Source organism: Natator depressus, chromosome 13 (genome assembly GCF_965152275.1).
Source record: "Natator depressus isolate rNatDep1 chromosome 13, rNatDep2.hap1, whole genome shotgun sequence".
Lineage (NCBI taxonomy): Eukaryota > Metazoa > Chordata > Testudines > Cheloniidae > Natator > Natator depressus.
Genome location: NC_134246.1, coordinates 35,070,711 through 35,082,584, shown reverse-complemented (window position 1 = coordinate 35,082,584; position 11,874 = coordinate 35,070,711). Strand labels below are relative to the sequence as shown.

The window sequence follows — 11,874 nt, the reverse complement described above, 5'->3', positions numbered from 1 at the left end:
CTTTTGAAATACTTTAGATACTTTTCAGCATCTTTAGGTGCCTAAACAACCTTTAGAAATTTGGCTCTCTACTGCCAGTACCTTTCTGTATTTTCCAGTCCTGGGACTTCAGAATGAGGAAAATCCAAAGTGCTATATAAATGTGAAATATGTTTATTGATATTACATTTTTTGTAAGGGGTTTGGAGATCAAAATGATCCCAAAATTCCAGGGCTACATTTTTCAAAACTAGGACCCTAAATTCAGATTCCTAAACTCTGATTTAGTCTCCTAAATAAGTGACTTTCAGAAATGTTGAGCAGGGTTGCTCTGTACTTTTGAATATCAGCCCAATCTACACCCAACATAAGGATTTCTGGACAGTGCCTCCAAAAACTCCAGGCTAGTTTTTCAAATTTTGGCCCAAGATTGCATTCTTATAACAGACTGAAAAATCTTTGAGATTTCACGGAAAACCATGGATTTCTGTCACACGAATTTTCCTAAAACCAGCTCTGTAAAAATCTTTAGACACATGCTTTGAAGCCATGGGTTAAAGTTTCTGCATCTCATTCACCTCATTCAGAGAAATAACACTGACTGCTTTATGTTCTCAGCCAATTGCAAAGCCGCTCTCTTCCCTGTCCCACCTACCACTTCCTCTTATCTGTCTCTCTTTCATCATCACTATACTTCCTGTATCCTTGTTTCTATACTCCGAGTCCTAGGCCAGTGTGGTGGGTAAGTTGCAAGATCTCTAATTCGGTTTGAATCCTTTGCCATTCTGGGTTTAATTTTTGCCATCCACCCATGTGTTAAGATTAGAATACGTGTCCTTAAGACTTTATGTGGGGAGAGCAGTGTTCCCGTGGATGGAATTTGGCACTGGGACTGGTGAATTCAGAATGTCTAGGTCACCCCGTTAAGTGGGGCCAAAGGCAGGAGGTTATTGGGAAAGTGGTCTGTTAAAACTGTGAGATTGTGCTGTGTGATCTTCAGCGACACCCCTGAAATTCCCATTGAATTCGCAGTATCTGGGCGAAACAGATGACATGATTTGTCCCTGCGTTTTAATAAATTACTATGTGTCTGTCTGCAATGTCCTCTTCAGGCCTGCACGAAGGCACGCATGGGGTGGAAAGAGTTGGTTATATCTCTCTACTCCTCTCTTCTCCCCCCCCCGACCCCCCCCGGCATGATTTGGTGACTGGTTTCAGGGCAGGCAGGGAGTATGCTGCAGAGCTCGGAAGCGACCCCAGGAGTTCTAACACTTAGTTTTGCCCTTTAATCCAGTAGACTCTACTCCCAGCTCCGGGAGGGAGAGCAAAGTCTTGAGACCCGCTCCTCCTGCTATAACCAAACCATAATAAACAGCAGGAGTTTTATGTACAAGTGTGTGTCCCTTTAAGAGGAAAAAGCACATGGTGGGGGAGCCGGTGAAGGCTGAACAAAGGACGTCCTTGCTGCGGCGGGGGCAGGGTTCGGAAGGTGCCTTCCGCTGTGTGTTCCAGGACTAGCAGCCTCTTTCGGGGTGCGGAATGAGCTGGGAGCGGGTTTGACTTGGGGTTCAGAAATGCTGCTGCTGGCAATGGTGAAGCTGACCACTCCGTGTGTGGCGGATGTGTTGGGGGAAAGGGTGGGAGTTGAACGTCGCTCCAGGCCTCAATTTTGCTCTGGCTTTTCTCCCCACTTTATAATTTGCGGATGAAACTCCACTGAAGGAAGTATATGGAAGTTTAGTTACAAGAGAAGACAGTTGAGTGGGCTCTGCTGGCTTTGAAACACACCGTGCAATTCAGAGGCTATCTTGAGCCCAATGTGGCTCCCGTGGTAAAACGCCTGTCTGGTTGTATAGTGCCTTTGCTGAAGCCTGGGTGCTCTCCAGACCCCATTTTAAAAATGGGTTTCATGATGGATGGGCTGGGAGTCAAGACTCCTGGGTTCTACCCTAGCACTGGGAGGTAGAGGGGCCTTATGGTAGGTGAGCTGGGAGTCAGGACTCCTATTACTGGCTCTGAAGATGACCCAGGGGTGACCTTGAGCAAGCCACTTTGCCTGTGCCTCTCTGTACCTCAGTTTCCCCAGCTGTACAATGTGAATAGTACTTCATAAGGAAGCATGGTGAGTCTTGATTCATTAATGATTATGCTTATAAAAAACACTCCAATCTGGAATGGGAGTTACTAGAAAGAGAGCAAATTATTAAATATTGTTGTTTCTGCATCTGTTTTGACCCCTTATTAGCTACAAGTGGTTGGTTACTTCATAGCCTTTGAGCCATCCCTGTCAGCAACCTTTACCTGATCTGTAGCATCTTAAGACTCTTTGCATCTACCAAGGTAAAGGAAGCCAATCACTTTTATACAGGTCAGAAAGATACTCCTTGAGCCCAGGATCTATGAAGCCTCAAAGGATGTCAGATACAGAATGCAAACACCATAGGCTGCAAGCAGCCAGGCTTTCCCAGAAAGATTCTCTGCCTTGCTCTGGGGGTTGGATCTGCAAATGAGGCAGTGGGATAAAGTCTGGAGGCTGATTCAGGGCAGCAATGGGTTCAATTAAGGATTATTCTAACACAGAAGATTAGAGCTACATAGGATGGGTGGCCTAACAGGCCTGTTTTCTTGGGGTCAGTGTAGGATTGTTCCCTATAGTCTGCTTTCTATCCCTTTGTTCACTCTGGTTTTAAAAACCACAAAGTCAGTCAGGAAGAGCTGAGACTAGAAGTGTAAATGCGGAAGAGGCTGAGAGGAAGGAGGACTCAGCAGTTAGGGTGCAAGCCTGGGACTTGAGAGACATGGGCTTAATTTCTGGCTCCACCACAAATTTCTTGTGTGACCATGTGCCAGTCTTACTCTCTCTGTGCCAGATTTTTACAGGTACTTGGGCACTAAAGATACAGATAGATATGTAGTGGAATGTTCAGAAACATGTAGGTTCCTAACACCTACTGATTTCATTCTGTGTCTTTAGGTGCCCACAGACATTTTAAAAACTGGCCCAATGCCTCAATTCTCTAGCTGTAAAGTGTGGAGAACAGCAGTGCCCTACATCAGCAGGAAGAGATTGTGAGGTGGCACCATAAGATTGACCTTCATTTGGTTATATTCATGGCTCTGCCACTTGCTGGTGATCTGGGGCAAGTCATTGGCCGCTCTGTGCCTCAGTTTCCCCATCTATACAATGGAGATGATATTGACTTCACAGGACGGATGAGAATTAATGTTTGTAAAGCAGTCGGACTGGGATTGTTGGAGCAGCCTAAGAGGGGGTAAGGTACCTAACTCCCGTAGGCTCCTCTGAAAGCCTCAATGTTGAAGACGTTCGGAAGAAAGGAGCTAGAGAAGGCCAAACCCTTGTTACTGTATTAATTTTAGTGAGTGTAGCTTCTGCGTTATTGGTAAGTTGCTACTTACCCCTGTAGGCGGGAACGTCCTTGTGTCATGGAGTCCCCGGGTGATGCTCTGGAACTGTTCCCTACAAAGCCAGTCAGGACTTTGGGGAAGTCTCTTCTCTCTGAGCAGACTGTCTTCAGGACACACAGCTTCCACCTTCCTGGGTCTGACCTTGGAGCATTCAGCATCCTCCGCCCCTCAGTGCGCTTCCCACAGTGAGTCCGCCCAGGCGGGCTCCTGGGGAAGCCAGAGGGTCCTGCACCCCAACTTCGCAGTCAGACGTGACTCTCAGCCAGCCAGTAAAACAAAAGGTGGTTTAGACGACAGGAACATGGTCTAAAACACAGCTTGTAGGTGCAGAGAACAGGACCCCTCAGCTGGGTCCATTTTGGGGGGCAGTGAGGCAGACAACCAAGTCTGCACTTCACTCCATGTCCCTAGCCAGCCCCAAACTGAAACTCTCTCCCACCCCTCCTCCTCTGGGCTTTGTCTCTTTCCCGGGACAGGAGGTCACCTGATTCCTTTGTTGTCCAACCCTTTAGCTCTCACCTTGCAGGAGGGAAGGGCCAGGCCATCAGTTGCCAGGAAACAGGGTGTTGGCCATTCTCTGTGTCCAGACCCCTACACACACCTGCCCTCTAGGGCTCTGCAATGATCATACACCCTTATCCCATCACCTAGATACTTAAGAACTGCGTAGGGGAAACTGAGGCACCCCCACAATATTCAGAGGAAACATTAAGAACAGTCCCGCTTTGTCACACCTTGTAGTGGCTTTTACAGTCCAGTCTCTATTGTAATCTTTAAAAACCTCTTTTCTAACATAGCTGTGGTGATGTTGGATTCTGTTTTGCCAGGTTTTGGTCTGTGTATCCTAAACCACTGTTTGTATCCCTTCATTTTAGGCTGAAAATGGAATTGATGAGGTGGGAGGAAACAATTGCTTTGGACCAATGCCATATTCCAGATATGGGGAGCAATGAGCTGGTATGAAATTGGCTTCTTACAAAGGAAGGGAAATCCCTTGCCCAGGGAACTAAACTCGCCCTAGAGTTCAATGGTTTTGCTGTTATGTCAACTATAGTGGGTTAGAACAGGGGGGCTGGGAGTCAGGACCCCTGAGTTTTATTCCCAACTCTGGGGGAGTGTGAACTAGTGGTTAGAGCAAGGGAGTCCAGTCTAGTTGTAGAGAAGGGGGACTGAGAGTCAGGACTCCTGGGTTTTATTTGCCTACCTCTCTTTAAGGGCTTTACCAAGACCTGTAATTTCCAACCTGGAGAGGGGACTCCAGAGTATTCCTGTTAGATCATGGTCCCACCTGCCAGATCACCTATCGCCCTTCCCCCAATTAGTGCAGGCTGAGGTGTGTCAAACCTTCAGCTCTGGCTTTTGGATTGTAGCAGATGTTTTTCAGCTCTGACTTTATCCAAGTGTCTGTTACGAGTTTTGTTGACCGATCCAGCGTTCAGCTACGATCATGGAGTGTAGTAGGAATGACTTGTGGCTTTTGGGCCTTGCTAACCTACTAGCCTGTGTGTGTCTTGAGGCCTTCAGGCTGGTGTTGCCTTAGTGATGTAAACATCAGATTTTAAATCCTCAGTGTCCAGGGTTGGTTCGTCTCTTCCCCCTTCTATTGCAGATAAATTAATGCTATTGGTCTGAAGCTGTTTGGATCTCTTGCTTGAGGGTCTCTTGCTTGAGGTCTTAACAAAATTTGAGATCCTGTCTGCTCACTGTGGACATTAAAAGGGCCATGGGATCTTTTGTTAGCATAGCAGGGAGCTTGGCCAGTTGTCCGCTAAAAAAGGATTCTCAACCTTGTTCTTTGAGGTCCCCACAACATGCTATTAAAACTCCAGGGTCCAGCAGGGCTGGGGAGGTCTGGGCTTCAGGGGAGCTAGAGGGGCTTCTGCCCGGCAGGGCTGCGGGGGTTAGCTCTGCGGGGCTCGAGGCTCCAAGTCTTCTGTCCTGGGCCCCTTTCAAGGCTGATTCCCCACTCTGGCACTTTGAATGCAGAAGGTGGGGGCCCACAAGGATTCTAAATATTAATACTGGCCACTTCAGGCTTGTATTAAAGTCCCACGGTTACAGCTTTTCTCTGACCTTGGATTGGTAGGTGCTGCCACCACGCAAGTGCAGAACCCCTTTGAGGCCCAGGAAGGTGCACTTGGGGATTCCTTCCTGTGGGGTGCCCTTTAGCCCCCCTACCCCCTTCCGGGGAAGAGCTGGGGGGAGGGGGGAAGGGAAATCAGCTGTTGCCACCATGTAATTAAACAACATGCACAAACCTCTTAAGACACACAAATCCAATTCTACTCTTAAAAAAGGTAAAAAATTTTAATTTTAAAAAGAGAGAAACTATATCTGTGAATTTAGGCTTTTGCTAGATGTAAAAAAAAAAAAAAATACAAGGATTAAGCATCAAGAATAGCTTTCTTGAGATCCAGCTTAAAGGTTACAAGCAAAACAAAAGCACCTGGGGTCAGCACAGAGGAGTCCACAAGCCATAAACAAATAAAAAGAGAGAAACCTAAATGCTTCTTCCTCAACATTTCCTAATCGACTTACATACCTGGGGTTTAAAATGAGTAGTTTCAAGGTATGATACTGAGGATTTTTCATACCTGGCCCCAAGCTTCTTACACCATAACTCTGCCCTGCCCCCTCTCTCTGGGAGAACAACCACAGAGGGAGAAAAGGGGAATCTTTGTTTCAATATTAAAAATTCTAGCCTTCCCATTGGTTCTTTTGGTCAGGTGCCCACTCAGTTCCTTTTACCTATGCATAGCAGTGAGACTTTTTAACCCTTTACAGGTAGAGCAATTAGAGAACAGCTACTAAGAGGGATTTTATAGCTACTGGCTGGGTGCCATAAAAGGGAGCTCTTCCCCCCCGACCCCCTTCATTTATCACAGCCCCAGCCAGCCTAATGCTGGCCCTACTTCATGGACCAGCCGCAGGCCCCCAGTTGAGAACCGTTGTGCTAAAATATTCCCCTCCCTTCTCCTGTTGCACTTTGCTCTGGCTGTCTCTCTCCACCCCAGAAGTGACTTCATTTTAGTCCTGCTGTCTTCCTCTCCATGTATAGTGCTAGCTCTTCCTGCCTAGATGTGCCCAGGTAGAACTGGCCTGTGGTGTGCTGGGGAATTCAGTTTAGATGGGTCCAGATGCAACTCTGATCTCTGGTATAGCTGCAGCAGCAGGGCAGAGGAAGAGGCTTTGTGGGTTATAGTTTTATGAATGTTTCTTTGCCTGTTTCAGGTGGTGGAGAGGCTGGAGACTGACACCCCAACCCCACGAAACAATTGGGGTGAAGTGGACAAATGAAATAACTGAATCTTGAAAATGGGCTGAAATGAAACACCCCGGATCTGAGCACCAAGTACAGTAGGGTAAGGGTTTCCTGCTGAGTAGGGCCTTAAAGAAAAGGGACTGAGTGGTTTTACAGCCTACATGAGCTGAGATAAGGATAATCAGCTCCTGTGCTTTCAGGGCTTGCTCTGATCTCTGTGAGGGGTAGCGGGGAGTAGCCAGAGGTGTGTTGCTGGAGGCAGGATGCTTCACTTGATGGGGCCCATCCACTGTTTTATTATTAGTTATGTTACACTGTTGCCTAGAGGCCCTACTGTGTTGGGGGTTGTACAGACGCTTAGCAACCATCCCTGTTCCAAAGATTTTTGTTGACTTTGTCTGCTTAGGAAGTATCAGCATTACAGATGGGGAACTGAGGTACAGAGAGCTGAAGGCTGAGATTTTTTCAAAGGAGCCCAGTGGAGTTAGGCACCAAAATCAGAGATTTAAAAGGACTTGTTTGAGGTCACCCAGCGTGTCTGTGGCGGAGCTGAGAACTGAGCCCAGATGTCCCAGTCCAGATCCTTAACCACACAACTATCTTGAGGGTGGGTGTTGAGGGGAGACCCGGCCCACAAGTAATTTCTTCTCAGACCCATGAGACCCCTCTGTGCTTTGCCATTGGTAATGTCACAGCTGGGTTTGAGGGCATGGGTGGAGTCAGCCATGAGTATGTTCAGTCCATCTTTCACCTGATGATATGTGCCCTGAGCAGACCCCATTTCATTAAGGATGGAGAGAAGCATTAACTCCCTCTCCATTTTGTGCCTACAATGAAATCTAGTAGATGTGGTCAACATTTCAGGCCAGGAGGGACCATTATGACTATCTAGACTGACCTCCTGCATCGTAGGGGGCAAAGAAAGTAACCTAGTAATGCCCACTATGACTCCCTGACTCCTTCCCATTTCTAAAACTCAACTATTATCTCCCCTCTCCACACATGCTGCTTTTAAATAGTACCCTGCACTAGCCCTTCTCATCCCACTGCGTCTCCAGTTAACTTCACTGCGCCATTTCCCTGGCTGGAACTGCTGTGCCCTTAGAAGCTACTCGTATGGCTTTATTGAAAAGACAGATTTTGAAGGCTAGACGGAACCGTTAGATTGCCTAGTCTGATCTCCAGTTTAATACCAGCTGGAGAATTTCACCTAGCGATCCTGCTGATTGTGTTTGAGCAAAGCATCCCTCCTAGAAAGGTATCCGTCTCCAATTTTTCAGCATCCATATTAAAATTGGGACACCAGAACTGGATGCGGTATTCCAGTATTAGACTCACCAGTGCCATACACATGGGTAAAATCACCTCCCTGCTTCTACTGGATACTCCCCTGTTTATGCATGCAGGGATTTTATCCGTCTTCTTTTTGTAGGTAGAGTTGGGGAGCTCATGTTGGAACACGAGGAAGTTCGGTGAGGAAGCAGCTAAAATTCTCAACCACTTGAGGTTTCAGAGTCCTGGGTGGTGGTTTGTGTGTGGGAGGGGCAACCACATTGCCACTTGTAGAACTAGGAGGGGTCTGCTATGATGAACCGCATGTTCAGTCCGTGTTTCACCTGATCTACCCTGATTGCACACATGCCCTGAGCAGACTAATGAAACAAACACCTGCAGCTGACGTCTGATTTGGGGGAAAGCTGATGTTCTAATGGTCTCCAATGGCTGAAGTCCCAGACAGTGAGAAGAATAAGTAGCAGATCCATGCAAACTCTTCAGAAACATGGATCTGGTTTTTGTGCAAATGAAGGAGGGGCATAGATGCAAGGAAAAGTTTTCCATGCAGTTGGTAGCTCTTCCCCCTCCCCCTTCTTCTCTCTCTCTCTCCATTGACCTGGAAACATTTCCTCCTCGTATCTGTAGGGGCAGGAACTCTGAAAACAAAATTGGCTGGTTTCTCTTCTCCCTCCTCGCTCTGGTCCCTTATAGGAATCACAGATGTAAGTGCTGTTGGAAGTTCGTATCCATCCAGTTGGTTAGCATGGCCCCATATTGGCACCCCCCGCCAATGTCACCATGGGGGCAGGTATGGGGCAAGAAAGAGGTACTGTGGCAGACACAGCAGTAAACAAATGTCTTGCATAGAGTATAACATGCGTTCCGCATTCAGTGACAAACAGTCTCTGAACTAAAAAGAACAGGAGTACTTGTGGCACCTTAGAGATATAAATAAATAAATTTTTGTTAGTCTCTAAGGTGCCACAAGTACTCCTTTTCTTTTTGCGGATACAGACTAACACGGCTGCTACTCTGAAACCAGTCTCTGAACTGATCTTCCAAACATTGCCAGGCCGTCTTTCAGTACCTGAAGCTGCAGATGCTTTCAGAAAGCTGTATCTTTCTGCACACATGAACAGGAACTCCTTTCTGCAGGATTTTAGTAAGGAAACTGCTTAGTAAAGGTTTGCTCTTTAAAGAAATTCATGGTGTATCTCTCTAGAGAATCCTGTTGCTTTCAGAGCTGCTCATTTAAGGGAGAGTGGCCGCGATGACCGTTCCTCTGGCTGCCATGAGCCATGGGCAGTGGGATTTTGTGTCATCGCAGATTAAACTTGGCCTTTCTTCACTCAGAGTGCTCTTGGATGGGTTTGGCCGTCCGTTGGCACCTTCTGATTTTTGCGGGGTCAGACACTCAAAGAGGCAGAAGGGGACTGGACTTTTAGGGAAAGAAATGGGGTTGAAAAACCACCTGCTCTGTACCTATTTCTCTGTCAACTTTAGGCAGTGGGCTACAGTAACCAGACTGTAAAATTACTATGTGAGCTGAAAGATTGCCTGAGCTGAAGCAGTAGGAGCTATGCTGGCCTCAGCTGGGAGAAGTTAGTACAGTTAAGCTATCTAGTTTTCTAAGAGGCAATTGTGTGCTGCATTCTGCATCTTTAATACTGAGATTCCTTATCTTTACAGGGATGATTTGAGATGAACCTTCAAGGAAAATGTATCTTTCTCTCCACCAGCATCAACTGTAAGAGAGAATTTGGGGCCTGAAGATTAAAAGATTTGCCCCGTCTCTGATCTGTATTACAAGGACTCTTTGAAGTTATGTCCAGGAAAGCCTGTACTAAAAACAGGATAATTAAACTAGAATGGATGTGTAAGAGTTGGGTATTTTTTGTACAAACGGACAGTGGTAGAACTGAGGGGGAAATGGAGCTTTCTCAACTCTAATCCACTGGTCTGAATTCAGCTCAGGTCAGTCGTGGCTGTGGTTGGGATTTTCAAAGGAGGCTTAAGGGAGTTAGAAGATATGCTGTTTTAGGCTCCTTTTGAAAATCCCATTGCTATCTGAAGGCTTTTCAGTTGCCCTTTCTGTAAAGTGAGTTAGGGTTTGACCTCATGTCTGAGATACAATGACTAGGAACTTTAAAAATATCTGGGCAGATATTGTAATATCCATGGGCTTGTACAAAATTGAGGATCCGGATGATTATCAACATTGGTCTATTTACTGCTGGGTCCAAAATTACTTTCCGCTCTTCTGTGAGTTTACTCTCTTTTCTACTACCAACACCGTTTAGGTTATGCTGAGATTTTCAAATGTGCTCAGGATTTGGACACTCGGTTCCCATTCAAAAAATTAATGGGAATTTAACAGGCAAATGCCATAGATTTGAAAATCCTTAACTTAAGCGTATTTAAACTATGTCTCCCTCACCCTATAGGTGCAGACTCGTCTGACACTAGCTCAGACCCTTATTTTGTGCTCCCAATGTTGGCTTCCTCTATCATTCTTTTTTCTCTCCACCCCAAATAAACAGATGTAGATCCTTTCCCACTGAGTGGGCAGCCACCACTGCAGGTCTTCTACATATTACAGTTCTTGTGCTGAACAGCTGGGAGGCAGTGAGAGAGATGGAGTTGAGCGCTAGGGCTGTGTGAACTGAATTCAGCAACGTGTGGTTTTGAGTTTAGACGGTCCTGGGTTATATGGGAGTCAGGACAGATTCTCAATGTCATGAGCAGAGATGCCATGCTGGACCCTCAAAACCAGGGCCATCCCAGAAAACGTGAGGCATTTGATCCTCAAGAGTTTGAACTAGCTTGTGGGGATTCAGCTGAACACAAGAAACAAGCATTTCCCCAAAATCATGTCTTTAAATTTAAACCAGGATGAATCTAAAAATTTTGTAATTCTCCAAAAAAATGTTTAACTCCTTATTATGGCAGAAGTTGCAGTTTTATTCTTCTAACGAGATTGCCTTTTTACTGTGTGTGACAGTGTCGCTCAATTTGATAGTATTTCCGTGTATTTGTACATGTGTAATGTGATCACTTTTGAACACTGTGCACGCCTTTCCAATTTTTCAGGGAATGTTTGAGTTTCTGAGGGCTAAGAACCTGTTTATTTGGGAGAAAATTGGAAAACAGAAAGGGAAAATGCAGGGGAGAGAGAGATGGATGGACACATGGAACCCTTGCCAGCTGTGTAGCACAACTGCAGATTCAGGCAACTCTGCAATTGACGATAGACTCAAGAACTGGTTGATGGCAGCCATTAACCCCTTCCCCTATAACAGTGCCCCTATCTAATTTGTGTGTCCTACCAACAGAATTTAACATTTGGCACCCTGAATAGCTTCTAGACTAATAATGGGGTGAGGAAGTGGGGGACATGCACATCTCCCCTCCTCCCCCTTCGCCATGCTGGGGCAAAGAACTGGGAGTGCACAGACTCTGGTGGGGGAAATAGTTTGGGGGAAGGAGGCACACAGCTCCTGGCCTAGAGCAGAATAGAGTGCAGAAAGAGCCCTTGACATGAGGGGAGGGAAAAAATGGGGAATTGGGGCACACACACACACAGCTCCTGCCATTGAAGGGGGAGACTGGGGGACTCTGATATAGACGGTTGTGGGAATGGGGCATACCGAGCCCCTGCCACAGCATAATTTAGTATCCCATCGCTCTTGGACCAAGATGATCCTCAAAGGCACTTTAATACTTCTGAGGATCTGGACCTGGTTCCGTTGTACTCTGCTCAATGGGTTACACTTTCATCATTGTCTCTGTGTGTGAGAATGTATTTGTGTGTGTGTGTGTGTTTGTCTCTATGTATGCATGCAAATCTATGCAAGTGTGTACCCTGTTGTGTATTGCCTCTGTGTATGTATGTGGGTCAAGTTATTCGTGGGTGCGTTTGTATAAATCTAGAT

General features: G+C 46.4%; 1 long non-coding RNA gene and 2 other non-coding genes across 4 annotated transcripts; all 3 read left to right on the top strand.

Moving 5' to 3' along the window:
• Positions 1-635: 635 nt before the first annotated feature.
• Positions 636-11,461, top strand: LOC141997512 (uncharacterized). Of its 2 annotated transcripts, none has more exons than XR_012641733.1 (4): positions 636-721; positions 4,281-4,362; positions 6,637-6,767; positions 9,632-11,461. It is a non-coding gene; the product is annotated as an uncharacterized LOC141997512 (long non-coding RNA). The 2 variants fall into 2 exon arrangements; XR_012641734.1 differs by lacking the exon at positions 636-721 and adding an exon at positions 1,398-1,511.
• On the top strand, positions 8,244-8,321 carry LOC141997928 (small nucleolar RNA SNORD126). The gene has a single exon (XR_012641787.1). It is a non-coding gene; the product is annotated as a small nucleolar RNA SNORD126 (small nucleolar RNA).
• Positions 9,211-9,358, top strand: LOC141997925 (small nucleolar RNA SNORA79). The gene has a single exon (XR_012641784.1). It is a non-coding gene; the product is annotated as a small nucleolar RNA SNORA79 (small nucleolar RNA).
• Positions 11,462-11,874: the final 413 nt, after the last annotated feature.